Source organism: Chiloscyllium punctatum, chromosome 2 (assembly GCF_047496795.1).
Source record: "Chiloscyllium punctatum isolate Juve2018m chromosome 2, sChiPun1.3, whole genome shotgun sequence".
Lineage (NCBI taxonomy): Eukaryota > Metazoa > Chordata > Chondrichthyes > Orectolobiformes > Hemiscylliidae > Chiloscyllium > Chiloscyllium punctatum.
Window position 1 is genome coordinate 22604999 of NC_092740.1, and position 13517 is coordinate 22618515.

Genomic DNA, 13517 nt, shown 5'->3' on the forward strand with positions numbered 1-13517 from the left:
TAAATGAGAAACAGGAAGAGGGCAAGGATCGATCCTGGTGGGATTTCTGAAGGGAACAGCACCAGAGCTGGAAGAAAAGCCAAAAGGAGATTCTCTGGTTACAAACGGATAGCCAAAAGGGGTGCTATTGCAAAGTAGTCATATTTCAATGGAGAACAGAGGAAAAGGATGATGTCAAATGTTTAGAACAATAAAGAGGAGCAATGCATCATGGATATAGTTATGCAAGATGTCATTTGAGATTTGAATAAAACAACTACAGTGATACAGCAGGAGCATAAGGATGATCAGTGAGATTCAATCATAAACTTACACTTCAAATCATCAGTGACCTTAATACAATTCAAAAGAGATAATGTTTATTCAGTTACAAAAAATTGTGACATGATCAATGCAAGTTTAACAGGTGATAATCTAGAATTTATTATAAGATAGCAATTCAGTTTATTTTTTTTCAATTTACACGCATTAATTCCAGTTACTTCATTAAATAAATTCTCTGGTGGTACAATTAAACATCTGCATTTTTCTGTGCATAGTTTCACTAAGGTAAACAATCAACCCCAAACTAATAAGAAAAACAAATCTTCTTTGATAGTCACAGTCTAAGTAGCGATGAAATATTCTGATATTGCCAAGTTAACCTTTGTTTGCATTTTGGCATTCTGTGAATATATTGCAAGGTACAGTAGAGAAAAGACCCTAATCCACATATCTGTTACCTCTAGACTCAACTGTTTTAACACAATTTGAACTAACCTCCCACCTTGCAATCTGTGCATGTTTCAACATGTCTACTGACCTTATCCCAATCACATCCACTCTCCTTTGCCATTGTGCTTGCTGAACTACATTAACTGTTTCTACTTTAAAATTCTAATTTTTATTTTCAAACCCTTTTATTCTCAAACCCATCCATAGTTCTGAAAGACATCAATCTACACAACTCTCCAAAACTCCCTAATTCCTCCAACTGTGGTCTCTTACAGATTTCCAATTTTCATCACAATATCATTTGCAGTCATGCTTTATCTGTGGATTCTCAGCTGAATTTCTTTCTGTAAACCTCGTTGTGCTTTCCATCCTTCACCCCTTTCAGATATCCCTGAAACTCACCTCTTTGACCAAACCTTAGGTCACTTGCTGCAATATTTCCTTAAGTGGGTTGATGTCAGATTTTCTCTGATTGTGCTTCAAAGGAGCACAGAGATATTTTCCTGCTTTAATATAAGGTGCTGTATAAATCCATTCATTACTATGAATTGCTTTAACAAAATCAAATTATAAAAATATTAAATTGGTAGAAATAATAAACAATACAGTAATTCAATCTCATAGCAAAGAATGTGTTGTATCTTGTAATATTATTTGAACACCTTAATCAGATTAAAGCTCTGTAATCCTCTCCATCTGTTGTGCACCTTATGCATTCACTACCTAAACTGCAACGTTCAACTTTCATCTAACCTATCAGCTTTGCTTATCCAACCTCCAAATCCCCGATGGCTAATTTACTCTGTGCACATTTGTGCAAAAATAAAATTGCTGGTTTTCCTCTTTGTACTGACAGTTTGGAAAATGCCACTACCTTACTGAGGACTTAAAACAGTCAATAATAAAGTGGCCTTTCCAAGTTAACTCCATGAGACGACAATTCCCTTCAATTCAACATACAATGATAAGGAATGTTAGTGTTGGGGAACTAAAAATGACACACAATTGCTTTATTTTGACAATACATGACCAAAGTCAAGTGCAATTGAACAGTGGAACTCTGCTTATTCTGCTCTGATTGCAGAAGGATAATTCCTATTGTGCCAGAGTGACACTTTCTACTTAGTGTACCAAATACCATGTGGTCATTCACAGTGAATAACAATCTATCTCAGATCAAATCCAGTTTTACCATGAACTGGCTTGATACTGCCTGAGTTCTAGTCACTGCAGATCATGACAGCCAGCAACAAAAACTTTAATCCTATCAATCAGTAATGAATTCAAGCCTCTGTCCTAAAGGTGAAGTACAATTTTGAGGCCAGTTGAATCTATTCCTGTTGCACAACACAGCACGTTATGGAAATTACTGTCAGAGACTTAGACCACCCTACACTCACATTTATACACTCTCTCTCACAGAGACACACACACACACACCCCCTCACAGACTTAAGACACTCTACACTCTCAATCCCCCAAACCAGACAGACAGACACACGCACACACACATATACGTTTGTGGGGTGAATTTGTACTCGGAGTTACATTGTACTTTGCTCAAAAACTGCATGAATTCATGTAAAACTCTGATTCTAATCTAAAAAGTGAGATAACAATCTAAACATCATGGCATAGACAGAGAACACAGGGGGCTAACACCTTCAACATATTGTCTAGCTAACGGCAATTGTTACAGTTAACCTGAGAATGCAACTTTTAAAAAAGGTTTTGTCATTTACACATGAAAGAAGTGAAACTATCATGGTAATCGAACAGATGAAAGACTCACAGACAATCAAGGCATTTTCCAATGTATAATTTCAGTTGCATCACACTAAATTTTTTGCTGTAAATTCTGTGCCTTACAATTGTATCCTCCACAACCACCTAATGAAGGAGTGGCACTCCAAAAGCTAGTGTGCTTCCAATTAAACCTGTTGGACTATAACCTGGTGCTGTGTGATTTTCAACTTTCTAGTACAGCAAATGCATTACATCTGTCAGAGTTCTTCACAGGAGACAGAGACACAAAAAGTACAAGTGAATCACAAAACTTGCAGGAGCAAAATTCCCCAGTCGTGTATGCCTTGTAGGCTGAAACAAATCAAACATGCTACTAAGGCAGCAGAAATGTGAATTAGGAGAAACATTTTAGCAAATTATTTTCCAAGGAGCTGTCACATATAAAGGAACAAACCAGCACAGTAGTCCAGTTAGTCCATTGTGTCTGTCAGCAATTTCATTTTGCAGTCAGTTCCATTCCCCTGTCTGCCCCCAAAATGCCCCGAATTTTTGATTTTGATTTCAAGCACATTTATTTGCCTCTGCATTGAAAACATCTATTGAATTAGAATTCACCACTCTTTCATACTGTACGTTAAAGATCACGGCAATGCACTGTACAAATAAAAGTCGTCAACTTTTGTTTTGCTAATTGTCTTTACTAACATTTTATTGAGTGGCGAAACACATAACCACCATATTATTAGGTAAGACAGGTGTTAGCTTATGTTTCAAAGTGAAGATTTTTTATGTTATAGCACCAGAAGGGATTTGCCAAAGTGGGAGCAAAAGGGGTGTGAAAACTATAAACTAAAGAATCATTGTCATCCCAGAGCAGGTTGCTATCAATGATTCAATCCAATTTACTGTAAATTGAGACAGAAGAAGTAATGCTGTTGGGAGCGAGTGATTATGGAAAGGAGATTCTGTAACTGAAACAGCCACAACCACATATTTGATCATCCCAGAAGGTCATGCACAAACTACTGCACTAGATAAGTCAACTATTGAGCCCTCCAAAGAGGGTTGACTTGTTTGTGAAATGTAAAATGTGAAGCATTGGTATGGGTGGCCATGATTTTGAAATGTAAATGAAAATGTAACATCAGCAATCTATATGAAATTTACGTGGCAAGGTTTAGTGAATAATTAATTCCACAAAGATACTTTTAACCACAATGAATGCATCTTACAACCAATCAAATTTGCTGTCTTCACACTCTGGTACAACACATTCATCACTGCATTCATTGAAAATGGCACTGGCAAGAGCATATAACTATATGAAGAATCATTTAGTACCTTCTATTCTGCTTTGCAATTTAATAAGATCATTGTTGATCTGATGGCAAAAACAAACCCACATCCGAGTACCCTGATAATCTTAGATTCTTGACTAAGCAGGGACTCAATCTCATCGGCTCACAGCCATTTACAGGACAGAAGGAGTAAATTCAAACCATTGTAATCGCACTGGCCTCCAAACATCAGACTATACTAATCCCATTTTTCAGTTTTTTGCTCATAGGCAGTGGAAGCCACAGTGACACAAGTGAATATCTAAATACTGCTCAATGTTACAAGACTTTCTGACTCAAGCACTCTTTCAGGCAGGGAATTCCAGACTCCCATTGGAGTGAAAAACGCTTAACACGCTTCTTAGCCTTCCATCTCCAATCTTAAAACTATGCCCATGGTTACTGACTGCTCTACTAATGAAAAAATTGCTTTCTTATTCACCTTATCTATCCCCTAACTTATAGATTTCTATCAGGTTCACTCTCAATCTTTGATCCTCCATGAAAAGCTTATCCAATCCTTCCTCCTAAATTAGGCCCTCCAATGCAATCAGCATCTTGATAAAATCTCCTCTAGACCCTTTATAGTGCATTCACATCCTTCTTATGATATGGTGAACAGAATTGCCATATACTACGGTTGTTTCCAAATGAGCGCTTTCTACAGTTCCAGCATAATTTCCAGGCTCTTGTATTCACATAATGGCTCATGAAGGCAAGCGTCCCATTTGCCTTAATTCGTTTATCAACCCGCCCTGCTACCTTCATGGATCTGGGCATTTACAGACTAAAGTTCCTCTGACTATCAATCGTTCCTGGGTCCTACCATTCACAGCATATTCCCTTGCTTTGTTAGCACTGAGAAAATGCATTTATCTCAAACTTTTCTGTGTTGAATGTAATCTTCCACTGCTCTACCACCTGATCAAACCATTTATATCCTCCTGCAGTTTCCAGATAGCTTCCTCACTAATTTACCACACTATCAATTTTCAGGTCATTCATGATACCCCAAACACTTAAGTCCAAATCGTTGTTGTGGTTCTGTTCGCCGAGCTGGGAACTTATGTTGCAGACGTTTCGTCCCCTATCTAGGTGACATCCTCAGTGCTTGGGAGCTTCCTGTGAAGCGCTTCTGTGATGTTTCCTCTGGCATTTATAGTCGTTTGAATATGACGCTTCCGGTTGTCAGTTCCAGCTGTCCGTTGCAGTGATCGGTATATAGGGTCCAGGTCGATGTGCTTATTGATTGAATCTGTGGATGAGTGCCATGCCTCTAGGAATTCCCTGGTTGCTCTTGGTTTGGCTTGTCCTATAATAGTAGTGTTGTCCCAGTTGAATTCATGTTGCTTGTCATCTGCATGTGTGGCTACTAAGGATAGCTAGTCGTGTCGTTTCGTGGCTAGTTGGTATTCCTGGATGCGGATCGTTAGCTGTCTTCCTGTTTGTCCTATGTAGTGTTTTGGGCAGTCCTTGCATGGGAATTTGTACACTACATTACCCAGCATGAGCAAAACCAATGTAGTGTACAAATTCCCATGCAAGGACTGCACAAAACACTACATAGGACAAGCAGGAAGACAGCTAACGATCCGCATCCATGAACACCAACTAGCCACGAAACGACACGACCAGCTATTCTTAGTAGCCACACACGCAGATGACAAGCAACATGAATTCGACTGGGACAACACTACTATTATAGGACAAGCCAAACAGAGAACAGCCAGGGAATTCCTAGAGGCATGGCACTCATCCACAGATTCAATCAATAAGCACATCGACCTGGACCCTATATACCGACCACTGCAATGGACAGCTGGAACTGACAACCGGAAGCGGCAGATTCAAACGACTATAAATGCCGGAGGAAACATCACAGAAGCGCTTCACAGGAGGCTCCCAAGCACTGAGGATGTCACCTAGACAGGGGACGAAACGTCTGCAACACAAAATTCCCAGCTCGGCGAACAGAACCACAACAACGAGCACCCGAGCTACAAATCTTCTCACAAACTTTAAGTCCAAATCATTCACGTACAGCACAAAACAGCAAGGGTCTTAATGTTGAAGCTATGGAACCCACTGGAAACAGACTTGCAGACACAGAAATATCCCTCTACCATCATAGTCTGCTTCCTGCACCTCAGCCAATTGTGGATCCAACTTGCCACTTTGCATTAGATACCATGTGCATATGCAATACAGTGTATAGCGTGGTGGAGTTACCTGTAGTCACCAAGATCCCGGTTGAGACTGTCCTCATGGGTACCTAATTTGACTATCAGCCTCTGCTCAGCAAATCTGCATTGTTATGTATCCTGAAGTCCGCCCTGGAAGACAGTCATCCAGAAGATAAGTGCTCCCCTGCTGGAAAGGAACATCCCTGTCTGGCAATTGTTGCATGGTTCCTCTCTCTCTCTCTCTCTCTCTCTTCCTCTCTCACACTCACACACAAGTCTATGGGTGAATTTGCATTTGCACATTTTTATTTGCAGATACATTTTATTTTGTTCAAAAAGACACACAATCTGTAGCAGTCAGTCCATATGACATTTTATAAATTCTTACTTGGGTAATAGAAATAGTCTGACTCAAGGTTGAGATACAGACAAACTCTAACCTCACACCTTGAATGCATTGTCTGAGCTGAGGGGTCACCTTTTTTAAAAAAATTGATAAAACATTAAGTTATCTCGGGGTTGTGACTTGAGAAGTTCTGGGATTTACACATTAATCAATCAAAACGTGCATCCTCATTCCACGTGATTAAAGATTAAAATCCAGGTTTGTTCAATACATCACATCAGTTGTATGACACTTTGATCTTTTACTATAAATTCTGAGTCCGATGATCCTGCCCCACTAGCTACCTGGCAAAGGAATCACGCTCTGAAAGCTTGTACTTTAAAATAAACTTGCTGGACAATAACCTGGCGTTGTGTGATTTGTAATTTTGTCCAACCCAGTCCAACAATCGGCACCTCCATATCATAACTTTAGTTTAATGAAGGATCCAGACAGACAAAAACACATCCCCATGGTCACCTTCATATCCAAAGAATGCCCTTGCCCTGTTTTGTAGATGCAGCAAGACCATCCTTAAACAGGGACTTACCATTTCCTGAACAACATAGAACGATTTGGCCTCTTTCTTACACATACATCTTGGATCTCAACATTTCGTTGAATTGCAAAGCACACTTATTCACGCTGTATTCCGAGAGAAAGATCAAATATTGCAACCGCATTGAGAGCATGAAATTGGTGCAGAAAAGGTCTCAACACAAAAAAGTACCACCTTACTCAATCCCTCTAGACCTTTACAACTGGAGAGAAACAACCAAAAACTTGCACAACCATACTAATAGCCAAAATAAATCAACCAGCCCCAACAAATCAGTGATAATAATTTAAATAGCACCAGTAGGGTATGTCTCACTGATTAATTCATTCAAGCTTTGAGCTCCAAAAATGCTATTGCTGGCTTCAAAATGATATTGCACATTGATCAATATCTTGAGCATTCTGCTTTCCATACTGTTCATGTGCTCCAAAACCCTCACTAAGATGGCAATTCACAGCAATGTATGTGTATTGGACATCACTTTGGATCATGAATACAATTCATACCATCAACTGTGTAAAGAGAAGAGTTTACATTTTTGAATTTTCCCTGCATCTAAACTGAAAAAAAACCTAAATTACTAAAAATATATGATTAGAAAATTATTATGGGAGGGAGGGGGTAGAGAAAAAGTAATCCATAGCTTTTTCTTTACTCTTTTCTCTGATGCTAGCAATGTACATTTGCCCATTACTGTGGAGTACCATTGACCATACAATGGACATATACCCCTTGCTCCTACAGGTGAATTGCCCCAGGCCAGAAACTGGTTAAGCATCAGCCTCCAGATTCATAATACTTCAGCCGCCAAAAAACATTGCTTGCAACTGAATAGTTGTAAAGAAGGGTGCATTTTGTGAGTTTTTAAGAAAGAAATGCACATACAAATGTGATTCAGGGCTGATGTCAAGCAGCATTCTCCTTGAAAGAAGTTTGGAAGGGTACCCTGCACTGCTCCTCACTGAACCTTCTCTCCCATTCCCCCAAACAGGCCACCCGCTGCAAGCAAACCTATTGGTCAGAAACAATGCCCCACCTTTTGGCGCCGACCATTGGTCGCCCATTGACTGGCGTGGATGATGATTGGCTGAGGTGTGCTGTCAATCGGCCCTAAAGGAGCAGGTCCAGGCAGCAGTCACAGCTTTGGTTGAGCCTAACAAGCCGGTGCCGCTTGGGGGAGCCCCATCACACCTACCTGTCGGAGCCCACACTTGGTCCAACCAATGTCCACGGCAGGCACCCCAGTCCTCCTCACGCGAAAAAAATCGAGAGATAGAGGAGGCAACGAACAGAAGATGATGCTTGCACTAGTTCGACCAAAAATCAGTTCGGCTCACGAAGGTCTGCGCTCAGCGTTTTCCTCGAGCGGTGCATTGAGATGGAAGGAACATAATGAATCACTTGAAAAAAATAAACGCGCCGCGACGCTTCTACTTTGAACCCCTCCTCCGTCTAATTAACTTTGTTTTCCCTCTCTCGTAAGCCACTTGCATGAGTGGACATGATCCAGTGACGCAATGACGCCGGATGTTTGTTGCTGGTGGAAGTGACGTAATGGCTCGCCAGCTATTGGGGCGGGGCCGCGGAGTGTCACGTGGTTCTGGTGGCCGGCTGGTTCTCTCTCTGGAGGAGCTCTGGGAAGTAACCTGAACTTTGGTCCTTGTGATTTCAAATAAACCTGTTGGACTATAACTTGGTGTCTTGTGACTTCTGAATTCGTCCACCCCAGTCCACATCAGGTTGTATTCACAGCCAGTTCAGCATCTTAGGTTAAAAATCACATAACAGTAGGTTATAGCCCAACCAGGTTTATTTGGAAGCACTTGCTTTCAGAGTGCCCCACTAACTATCTGATGAAGGAGCAGTGCTTCCAAATAAACTTATAGGACTATAATCTGATGTTGTGTGATTTTTAACTTTATCCACCCCATTCAAACACTGGCACCTCCAAATCATGACTACTTAAAGAGGGGCTATGTACCGCTGCTTCTAGATATTAAATAACACAATAATGCAACTGCTGGAGATAACATCATCACAAATAGGAAGACGAGTAGGCCGTTCAGCCCCTTGAGCCTGCTCCACCTTTTAATAGGAGCATGGCTGATTCATGTCCACTTGTTTTCACTGTAATCCTTGATTGTCCTATTGATGAAGAATCTATTTATCTCAGTCTCAATATACACAAAGATTCCGCTCACACAGCTTTCTCTGGTAAGGCATTTTGAAGACTCCAACGCTCAGAGAATAAATTCCTCCTCACCTCAGTCGTAAAATGGCACCCCTTTATTTTGAAATTATGCCCACTGGTCTGAAACTGTCCTATGAGGAAAACCATTGGCTCAGCATTTACCCTGCCAAATCCCTTAAGAGATTTGAAACAAAAACAAAGTGTTAGAGAATCTCAGTGGGTCATGGCAACATCTGTGGAGAGGGTGCTGATGCCATACCTGTTGAGTTTCCCCAGTGTTTTCTGCTTTAAAATATTATGTTCCTTCCGCGTGCCCAACCCTTTAGGTGGAGGGCCTCCTGTGGCTGCTGCTTCACAATCAAGCAGCAGACATTTCCCTCTTGTCATGGCCAATACGTATAATTCAACTGACATAAATAAACAAATCTGGTCATTGCTAATCATGCTATGTATTGACTATTGAATTTGGGCATCAATAAGTTACCCAACATTCAAACTATTTTGGTATGTAGTGCAGACATGAATTGTACACATATAAATGCAAGTTAATTTGCTTTTAATGTAGTAAGGTCTTGCATTTAATTAACTAGTGGCCAAGACTCCTTCAAGACCACCTCACAAACCTGTGTTCTCTACAACCGGGAAGGAGAAGGGCAGCATGGAAACTGGTTCATTTCCAAGCTGTCTGGCTGGTTACATAGCTTGGTACAGAAATATATTTATTTCCATGCAATTCATACATAACACAAACAATCATAATCACAGCATCTCTGACAATTGCAAGATTCAAACACATCAGCCCTATGCATTGTTGTTATACATTTGTATGAAAGGAGATCATAAGCATTAGCTTGAAGATGCAATCTTCTGGAGGGAGAGAAAAAAATACAGGTACATAAGACATGGCATGGCAATTACAATGATGGATCCTTAACTTGTACACTGTGATAATTAGTTAATCATCATACAGGAGTTTACACATTTGCAATGGGAGAATGCTGAATCAAACATGAGATCAAAAAGGATGAGTATTTGAGATTACCATAAAAGCTCATGAATGATATATTGCCATTACTTCACTGTCACTGGGTTAAAATCCTGGCAACTCGCATGGACTGTAGCAATTTAAGAAGGTAAATCACCATCATCTTCTGAGGATCAATAAGGGAGGGACAATAAATGTTGGCCTTGCCAATACACATACTGTTCTTAAATAATTTTCTGGTTATATGGGTTCTCTGTACTTTTTTCATTATGCAGCCTACTTCCTACTCCCTCTGGGTGCATTTATACTGTAATTGTGCAATGATTGAAAGTAAGTGACCACCAATTCTAAACAGGTACTGTAACTGCAGAACACAGAAAAAACAATGTTGGAAATACTTAACAAGTCTAGCTATGTCTGTGGAGTGAAAATGTTTCGAGGCACAAACCATAAACATTCGATAGAATCTTGACATTCACAAGTGGTGAGTTTGGAGGTGGGGGGACCATTCAGTTCAGTTGTATGTTGCCTTACACAAACTCCATGTTCCTTCATTAGGGTTAAGTTCAGAGTGGGAATGTCCATGATATACTTGTCCATACTGTCGCCAATTGAGGAACGTACAATGGATAATTAAGGACTAATTTAGCATTTCAGTTTGCCCCCAATGGATTAACCTAATTGAAATCAGGCCTGCATCATCTGTAGGTAAGAACTCAATGTAAAATAAAGTGGCGTCCTCACTTCATCTTGTTCTGAATTATGATCTTGAAGCTTGATACATATGAATTGAAAATCTAAAGATTTATTCGAGCTTGAGTAAAAAAAATCAGGGACTGCATTTTTAACTAAGATTTGCATTCATGTATTGCCTTTGTCAGTGCAAACTCGGTGGGCCAAAGGATCTTTTCTGTCCTGTATGATTCTTTTGCAATTGATATAAAAGATTGTGTTTTTTGAAAGTATTAATAGTATTTTGAAAAGAAGCAGGGAAGTTATTCCTGGTGTCTCAGCCATTTGTATCCAAAATAAACATCATCAAAAAGATTATTTGGCCAGAAGGCTACCTGAGATTACAATGGGACCTTGAACAGATGGACCGATGGGCCTAGGAGTGGCAGACAGAGTTTAATATAGATAAATGTGAGGTTCTGCATTTTGGAAAGGCAAAGCAGGGCAGGTCTTCCATACCTAATGGTAAGGACCTAGGGAGTGTTCCTGGGCAAAGAGATCTTGGAGTGCAGGTTCATAGTTCCTTGAAAGTAGAGTCATAGGTAGACAGGATAGTGAAGAAAGCATTTGGTATGCTTGCCTTTATTAGTCAGTGCATTGAGTATTGGAGTTGGGAGGTCATGTTACGGCTGTACAGAACATCAGTTAGGCCACTTTTAGAATACTGCGTTCAGTTCTGGTCTCCCTTTTATAAGAAGGATGTTGTGAAACTTGAAAGGGTTCAGTAAAGATTTACAAGGATGTTGCCAGGGTTGGAGGGTGAGGCTGAATAGGTTGGGTCTATTTTCCCTTGAGCATTGGAGGCTGAGGAGGGGTGACCTTATAGAAGTTTATAAAATCATGAGGGTCCTAGATAGGATGAATAGCAAGGTCTTTTCCCCAGGGTAGCAGAGTCCAAAACTAGATGGCACAGGTTTAGGGTGAGAGGAGAAAGGTTTAAAAGGGACCTAAGGAGCAACGTTTTCATGCAGAGAGTGGTGCGTGTATTGAATAAGCTCCCAGAGGAGATAGTGGAAGCGAGTATAATCGCAACATTTGAAAGGCATCTGGATGGGCATATGAACAGGAAGGGTTTAAAAGGTTAGGGGCCAAATATTGGCAAATAGGACCAGATTAATTTAAGATATCTGGCTGGCATAGACGAGTTGGATCGAAGGGCCTGTTTCCATGCTTTACAGCTCTATGACTTTATTTTTATATTGCTATTTGTAGAACTATTGTGAACAAATTACTTGCCACATTCCTGAAATTACCATCATGACTCCACTCCAAAAAGAACTTCATCGGCTTTTAAACAATCTTCACAAATTGTGGATGGTGCCATAAAAATGAAAGTATTGTGCCTGAAATATTTACTGTGCTTTCTTCCCATGAATGCTGTCTGACCTGCTGAGTTTTTCCCAGCAAGTTTTCTTTTTGTTTCTGGTCTCCAGCATCTGCAGCTTTATTTTTCCCCCATTAAACAGGGCAGCTGTCCAAATAAATCGGTCAGTGAGGGAAATGGTTAAGGATCTCCTGTGCTTTATTGACCATTTTTCTCAATCCACCTTCAATGATTTGCGTATTTATATGCCAGGTCCTTCTGTTTCCACATCCCCTTCAGAATGGTCTTTTTGACAATATTTATTCTCCTAAGTATGAATTCAAGTAAAAACCCAAGGAACTGCGGCTGCTGTAAATCAGAAACGAAAACAGAAGTTGCTGGAAAAGCTCAGCAGGTCTGGCTCTATATGCGCAGAGAAATCGAGTGGTAACGTTTCGGATCCAGTTCTGAGGAAGGGTCATTGGACCCGAAAAGTTAACTTCGATTGCTCTTCACAGCTGCTGCCAGACCCGCGGAGCCTTTCCAGCAACTTCGTCTTTTAATATAAATCAACTTTGTTGCCATAGTGAGATCCCTATTTTTTGCAGCTGTAGGGGCAGATTCGATCAATGAGACAGAAAACGCATTCTAACAATATCGGGGAAAATTACAGATCGATTTTTAAAAATTATTGCGTAAAGGGGAGGAAGAACCGTGTTCAAAAGACTAAGAATGGTTTGTGTGTCTACTAGCAAGACAGACGTCGTTCTTTGCTGGCGAATGTGCGGGGCGGAACGGCGAGCCGCTGGATCCGCCGGCAAAGGGAGAAAGAGACGGAGGAGGGCAGCCGTTCGAGGGAAACCTGTCAATCAAATTCAAACCGATCCCGCGAGGCGCCCGCTGCAGACCCGCGCTGACTCAGAAAAAGGGGGAGGAACCTGTCAATCAAATTCAAACCGATCCCGCGAGGCGCCTGCTGCAGACCCGCGCTGACTCAGAAAAAGGTGGGGGAGGAACCTGTCAATCAAATTCAAACCGATCCCGCGAGGCGCCCGCTGCAGACCCGCGCTGACTCAGAAAAAGGGGGAGGAACCTGTCAATCAAATTCAAACCGATCCCGCGAGGCGCCTGCTGCAGACCCGCGCTGACTCAGAAAAAGGTGGGGGAGGAACCTGTCAATCAAATTCAAACCGATCCCGCGAGGTGCCTGCTGCAGACCCGCACTGACTCAGAAAAAGGGGGAGGAACCTGTCAATCAAATTCAAACACCGCGCGAGGCGCCCGCCGGACCGATCCATCAAACTGTAGACAGTTCGTTAACAACTTCAGAGTCGGGTCGAGGAGTACCAAAGCCGGGCACGCAGGTGAGGGAGTTTGGTCAG

The 13517-nt window shown here is 41.2% G+C and overlaps 2 protein-coding genes across 5 annotated transcripts in view; one reads left to right on the forward strand and one right to left on the reverse strand.

Annotated features, from left to right (window-relative positions):
• fbxo8 (F-box protein 8) overlaps positions 1-8452 on the reverse strand; it is a 58514-nt gene extending 50062 nt beyond the window's left edge. The window contains exons 1-2 of one of the 3 annotated variants that reach the window (XM_072594569.1): positions 8120-8452; positions 6027-6130 (exon numbers count right to left, since the gene is read on the reverse strand). The gene's annotated coding sequence lies outside the window, so the exon portion shown is untranslated. Of the gene's footprint in view, positions 1-1116; positions 1236-6026; positions 6131-8119 lie in introns of those variants that run through there. The other 2 variants (XM_072594568.1, XM_072594570.1) reach the window with 2 other exon arrangements.
• Positions 8453-12906: 4454 nt separating this feature from the next.
• Positions 12907-13517, forward strand: part of cep44 (centrosomal protein 44) — an 80939-nt gene continuing 80328 nt past the window's right edge. Inside the window, exon 1 of one of the 2 annotated variants that reach the window (XM_072594574.1) lies at positions 12907-13499. The gene's annotated coding sequence lies outside the window, so the exon portion shown is untranslated. The remainder of the gene's footprint in view (positions 13500-13517) is intronic. The other variant, XM_072594573.1, reaches the window with a different exon arrangement.